The following is a 6,936-nucleotide window of genomic DNA, read 5'->3' on the forward strand; positions in this document are numbered from 1 at the left end:
TTAATAAAAAATGCTTATAAAAGCAAAGTATAAACTATATTTTTGACCCAACAGTAAGTGGTAGCTCAATTATTTGACTGGGAAGATCAAATTCAGGCCCTAAACATTTTAGGACCTGAAAAAGCTCATTTGGCGTAGATTTGTGACATCCCTGAGGAGAATGTTGGAGAAGATTATGAAGAATAGATAATGGAATTGAAGTTCGCATTCATGGTATCCACTACCCCTGAGCTTGAAAAGAAAGAGGTCAGTCAATCTTCCTGTTCTCAAACATGCATTGATACTATTAAAATTTTACGTGAACAAATTGAATTGTTTCAAAGAGAGAACGAAGACCTAAAATACGCCGGATACAACCTTAGGAAGGGCCAAAGACCACTAAAAGAACAATTAGAGGCCAAAACTAAGGATTTTAGGAAATTATAGGAAGACTATAGCAACAAATGTGAGAACTATAATTTCATCAAGAAACAACTCGCCAATGTGACTGACGAGCTTGACACATTAAAAATTCGTTTTGAAAATGCTGATTTTAACTTTAAAAAGTTTGATGTGTCAAGTGAGAAAGTTTCAACCATGACCCAGGAAGAGATGGACAGAGAGGAATTTCTTTTGTATGGAAAACCTATTGTACCCGTGACGGAGTGTAGTGCTATGGAAAAGGATACTAACATTTCTACTTCCTATGCAGATACACCATTAAGTCATGCAAGAAGGCAGGAGAAGAGAGTGTGTCTGATAATAATTGTGCTTCGAAATCTGATGTTTTTGTTTTGACCAATGATGTTTTTGTGTCTAACTCTAAAACTAATATTTTGGTTTGTGATGATTCTGTGTCAAAATCTAATGATTCAGATGTTATTTGTGATGATATGATTGATAAATCTAAAGTCCATGTTACTATCACGCACACTCCACCTTTACCTGTCACACAACCTGAATGTTGCACATGCACGTGTTGAAAGAGTAAGGGAGTCAATATGAACACTAGACCAAAAAAGAGTGCTACCAGTTTTTATGTTAAGAAACAGACATATTTTAAATGTGGAATTGTTGGTCATATTGCTCGCAATTGTCAAAATCGGGCATTTGTTCCTTTTCATGAACACAGAAGAGAGAACGAGTCACTAGGAAGATCTCTCATCAGAAATCCAATAGATCTCGTCCTCGTAATGCTGATTGGAATGACAATAAAGACAGAAAATGGGTTGAGCTTAAAAAGAATAAACAGGTTTTGCATGAAAATACAACAGGTACTTTTACGAAACCGTACGTGGCTAAGCCAAGGTTGGGTTCATCAAAGTCTTCGTGTGGGTCTTCGGCTAATTTTAGACCAAAACCCAAACAATCAAAACCAAATAAAAATATTTCAAAATCACCTGTAGCTGTTTCTAAACCTAACTACTAGTGGGTGCCTAAGAATCCAAATGTCCAATTATCACAATCTTCTGCTTGTGCATCTGGAAATAAATAAAATTCAAAAAGTGAAAAATAAATTTTTGTTACTAGAAATTGAAAACTCAGTTTTTCAATGACATGGGTTCCAAAATCTAATTAATCTTGCGCATCTTGCAGGAACAGCTATCGAGGAATGTCGTCAGATACTGGTATGTCGATAGTGGTTGTTTCAGGCACATGACAGGAGACATCTGCCAGCTGCATGACATTCAAAATTTGAATAGGGGCTATGTCTCCTTCGTGGGAGGAGAAGGTGTAAATATCACACAGAAAGGAAATGTCATAAATGGAGTTTTGGGCTTTGATAACGTCAATTACGCTCCTGAGTTAAAGCACAATTTATTGAGTGTCTCTCAAATTTGAGACAAAGGCTACTCAACTCACTTCACTAACAAAGAATGTCTTATCTTGAAGTCTGGAATTATTATCCCTGAGAATTGGGTCTTAGTAAAATCAAAGAGGGACGGAAATGCTTACATCATAGACATGAACCACAATATCCCGGAGTAAGTCACATGTCTCTTCTCTAAAGTCTCTAAACAGAATGTCATGCTTTGGTATCGTCAACTCGGCCATGTGAATGCCAAAAACCTGAATCGTCTTGCCAAAAACAAGATAGTGTGTGGCCTCTTTGTCAAAGACTTTATAAATTTCAAAAAATGTGTGGCGTGTGCTCAAGGCAAACATCATCGCAAGCCCCATTTGCCAAAGGCAGTAAACTCAATCAGCAAAGTTCTCCAATTGTTACACATGGATTTATTTAGTTTGGTCAACGTTCTTAGCATCAACAAGAGATCTTATTGCTTGGTTGTGATAGATGACTACTCGAGGTTCACTTAGGTTTTCTTCTTATCCAACAAGAGAGGAATTATTGATCTGATCAAGAAGTTCGTGGTGATGATTGAGAACCAAATAAACGAGAAAGTGAAGGCGCTCAGAACGGATAATGGCACGGAATTCAAGAACATTGTTCTGGATCATTTTTGTGCCGAAAAGGGTATAATGAATCAGTACAATGTTGTTCGTACACCTCAACAAAATGGTGTTGCTGAATGGTGCAATAGTACTCTAATGGACGCTGTAAGGATGATGGTTTGTGATTCTAAATTACTGGTCTTCTTTTAGGGCAGAGGCGATCAACACTGCCTACTACATCCAGAATCGTGTCCTATCCAACAAAGCCCAGATGAAGACCACATATGAAATTTTGTACAATCACAAGCCATCGGTTGCTTATTTCCGAATTTATGGATGTTCTTGCACCCTCCTTCACTTAGAGTCCAACCCCAAGTTCAACTTGAAGGTTGATGATTGTTACTTCATGGGATATGCTACCCTCACTGCTTATCATGTATACAACAAGAAAACCAAGAAGATTGTTGAATGTTTCGACGTGCGTTGACTGGAGGAGAATGAGACAGATGCCTGAGTCGGTCCTGACTTGTTATTTGATTACGCTTCTTTATTTAAATCATTTAATGTGTTTTCAGATGATGTGTCACGTTCTTGCTCAGGTATGAAGGTTATTATTGAAGATGAAGAGGAAGATGTTGTATACAGACCAACTTTGGTTCCCTTTACGACTCCTAGGGTGGATGAAGTTGCTCCAAGTACTTATTCGGGTTCTCTTAGTCAAAGAATCAATCCTGATACTAAAGCCATTCCAATCACTCCTGCTGAAAGAGATTTCATGACCAGAGATACTTTCGCTGCTACTCAAACTTTCATGGAGCTTCTCTTTCCCAAGACAATTGCAAATGAGTATGTGACAAGCACTCTCACGGTTCCAAATCGTCTGAGGCGGATGAATAGGCAAATGACGGACTCATCAACATCAATAACCTTCCTGTCACACTCACTAACATCATCCATGAAATTCCCACTAGACTTCAACGCGCTCATTCGATCGAAAACTTCATTGGTCAACTAGGCGATGGAGTGAAAACGAGGAGTCAGGGTAGAGATGTTAATACATGTCTCTACTCTTGCTTCATTTCTCAGATCGAGCAAAAGAAAGTGGAAATGACACTGAATAAGCCTAGTTGGGTTGATGTGATGCACGAGGAACTTAGTCAATTTGAGAAATTAGGGGTATGGAAACTGGTTGAGATGCCAAAGGGAAAAAAGTATTTAGACACGTGTTGGGTGTTTTGCAACGAGCAAGATGATTGTGGGATCATTGTGTGAAACAAATCGCATTTGGTCGTTCATGGGTTTTGGCAAATTGAAGGACTTGACTACACTGAAGTGTATGCTCCTGTAGCGCGCCTTGAAGCTATCTATATCTTCCTGGATTATGCTTCCTACATGGGGTTCACAGTTTATCAGATGGACGTTAAGACTGCCTTTCAATATGGAGTTGTGAAAGAAGAAATTTATGTTGATCAACCTCCCGACATTGTTAACTCAAAACTTCCATATCATGTCTACAAGTTAGATAAGGCTTTGTATGGGTTTCACCAGGCTCCTCGAGCTTCATATGCTACTCTAACATATCATTTGCTTGAACATGGTTATACTAGAGGCACGATCGATCAGACGCTCTTCATAAAGCATGTGGATGCCGATCTTATTCTCGTACAGATATATGTCGATGACATCATCTTCAGGTTGATGAGCTCGAAATTGTGCAAAGAGTTTGAGACCATTATAAAGAAGAGATTTGAGATGAGCTCCTTGGGGGAAATGACCATGTTTTTGGGGTTGCAGGTCCTACAAGATTCAACCGGAATCCTTTTGCATCAAGGAATATATGTTGAAGACATGCTTGAGAGGTTCGGGTTCAAAGACTACAAAGCTGCCTTGAAGCTGATTGCTGAATGACCTATGTTGTCTCCAAATCCTAATGGTGAATCTGTAGATCAGACAGAGTACATATCAATGATCATAACCCTGATGTATCTGACTGTGAGCAGACCCAACATTATGTTCGCAGTCTATCAATGTGTACGTTATCAGGCTAATCCTAAAATCTCTCATTTAATTGCAGTCAAAAGAATCTTTAGGTATCTCAAAGGTAGCCTAAAACTGGGTCTTTGGTATCCTAAAAGTTTTGATTTTGATGTATATGCATTTGCTGACAACAATTATGGAGGTTGTGAACATGATAGGAAATCAACTTCTGGGGGATGTCGGTTTTTAGTCGACCTTCTGGTGTCTTGGAAGTGCAAGAAACAACAAACTGTCTCAACCTCGACGGCGGAGGTGAAATACATTGTTGATTCTGCCTGTTGCTCTCAAGTCATTTGGATTTAACATCAGCTATTGGATTATGGTTTGGATTTTCTAGAAACCCTTATCTTTTCCGATAACGATGTTGCAGTACAAATTGCTAAAAATCTTGTCCAACACTCCAAAGCCAAGAACATCGACATCAAATTTTATTTTATTAGAGATTGATATGAGCGTCCGCTCATCCGGTTGGAGCAGATTCACACTGATAATAATGAGGCGGATATGTTCACCAAACCTTTTAACAAAGCTCGATTCGATGTGCTTGTAGGCTTTCTAAAATGCTAAGCTTTAAATACTGGTTTTTGTTTTAGGTTAGTTTAAATTTGTGCATTTACTTTCCTTTCTCTCCTATACACAAATTTAGGGGGAGAAATAAATAAATAAAAAAAAAATCATAAAATTCAAAAATCCAAAATAGTGTTATTTATGTTTTATTTTTCAGAAAATATGAAAAATCCAAAAATGGTGTCTCAAGATAGCATATCTGCAGGTGATGTGTTGGGAAGTGATATCAACCAAGTGATAATAGGCCATTCTAATTTGTGTAAGGTACCGACACTGAACTATCTAGGCTCTGTGTTCAATGCACTGGTAGGAACGGAAGACTTCAATTGACCAAACTAGGTATAAATGGACATTTGAAAGGACTTGACAAGTATTTGACTTAGATATTTACGTTTGGTCTGACAATACGATGCTCGGGTAGATTGAGTAGTGAGATATACATGGGAATCTGCAGGCTACACTAAAGTAATCTGTATCTAAAACTGTGGCATAACTTTTCCTTGATGTATGGACACATATCCATAATTTCGATGCTGATAGGGTGACTCGGGAATTCCGATAAAGTAGATCTGTAGAAAGTTATTTTCTTTCTTTCTTTTTGTTAGTCATATGTTGCCTCCTCTCGATAATCGAGAGATTTGACCTGGACTACAACATATGCAACTCAATTTCTATGCATCTTCTTATCTATGAAAATTCTTTATGTCTGTCAGTCATATGTTGTCTCCTCTGCGTGATAGTATCCGACCTGGAACATAGCATATGCACCATTCTATTTCTCAATACCTCTATCCAGTTAGTCATAGGTTAATCCCTTTGCATGATTGGAAGATTCGACGTGGGTGTACCACATATGCATTCTAAAATTTGACTTCCCTCCTAATAATTGTCTGCTCATCTAAAGTAAGGAGTACTTCGAAAGTTCTTGATTACCAGCGTATATCAGGAAGCGGGAAACACATTCTAGTACATCTAAAATTGAACATTCAATAGGTTTTTTGTAGATCTCACTGCTAAATTTAGGTGGACAACAATATCCTTGGTCATCGTCAGCTAAGTAGTCCCTCTAGGAGTATTGGTTAAGAGTCTTGTCACTTGTAGTATATCCAAATTTGTCACAATCATTCGTGTTTAAGTGGACCATAATATCAGCGATTGACCAGATCTAGTCATGAATGTAGAGGTACTAAAAAACAGATTAAGGTCGTCTTAAAAACTTTGTTCCCAAAATCATAAAAAGAATATTAGAAATGGTGAAAAGAAATTTGTGTTATTTTATTTTTATTTTTATTTTTATTCTTCTAAAAATTAAAAATTAAAAATTTAGTCAAATTTAGTTTAGTTTAATTTTGTAGATTTTATTTTATTTTAATTTTAAATTTTAAGTCCTCAAAATGTTTTTTTTTTATTTGAAGTTTTGGATGTATTGGGCTTGGATTTGAAGCATTTTGGGTTTGCAACCCATGAAACATGGACCGTGAATGATCCAAGGTATAAAAGGCAGGTGTTCGGCTGTAAAACATCTACTCTCTTTTTTTCTATTTGTGAACACAAACCCTCTTCAGTTGCTCTCAACAGCTTTTCGATCCTCCCTTCGATTCATCATCATATTGTTGTTATTATCTGAAATTGCTTCCTAAATCGTGTAGGTACTGCATAGACGAACCCAGATAGTCATTTTTAATGCGAAATGATCATGTTTTGAGGGTTTAATGAAGAAAAATCGATTTTCACTAATGAACTGCGTTTATGACCGCAAACCCGTTATGACTGTGAACCCATTTACGACCGTTAACCCGTTTACGACCGTGAACTTATGTTAGCCATAAAAATTGTTTTTCATTTAAATCATTTTTATTAAAGCCTAATTAATTGATAAATGAGAAAATTTTAATTTTAATTGATTAAATCATTAGTTTGCTCACTTGGCTCGGTTGGTGCAGATAAAATGACGGACCT

Source organism: Lactuca saligna, chromosome 3 (assembly GCF_052625555.1).
Source record: "Lactuca saligna cultivar CGN05327 chromosome 3, ASM5262555v1, whole genome shotgun sequence".
NCBI lineage: Eukaryota > Viridiplantae > Streptophyta > Magnoliopsida > Asterales > Asteraceae > Lactuca > Lactuca saligna.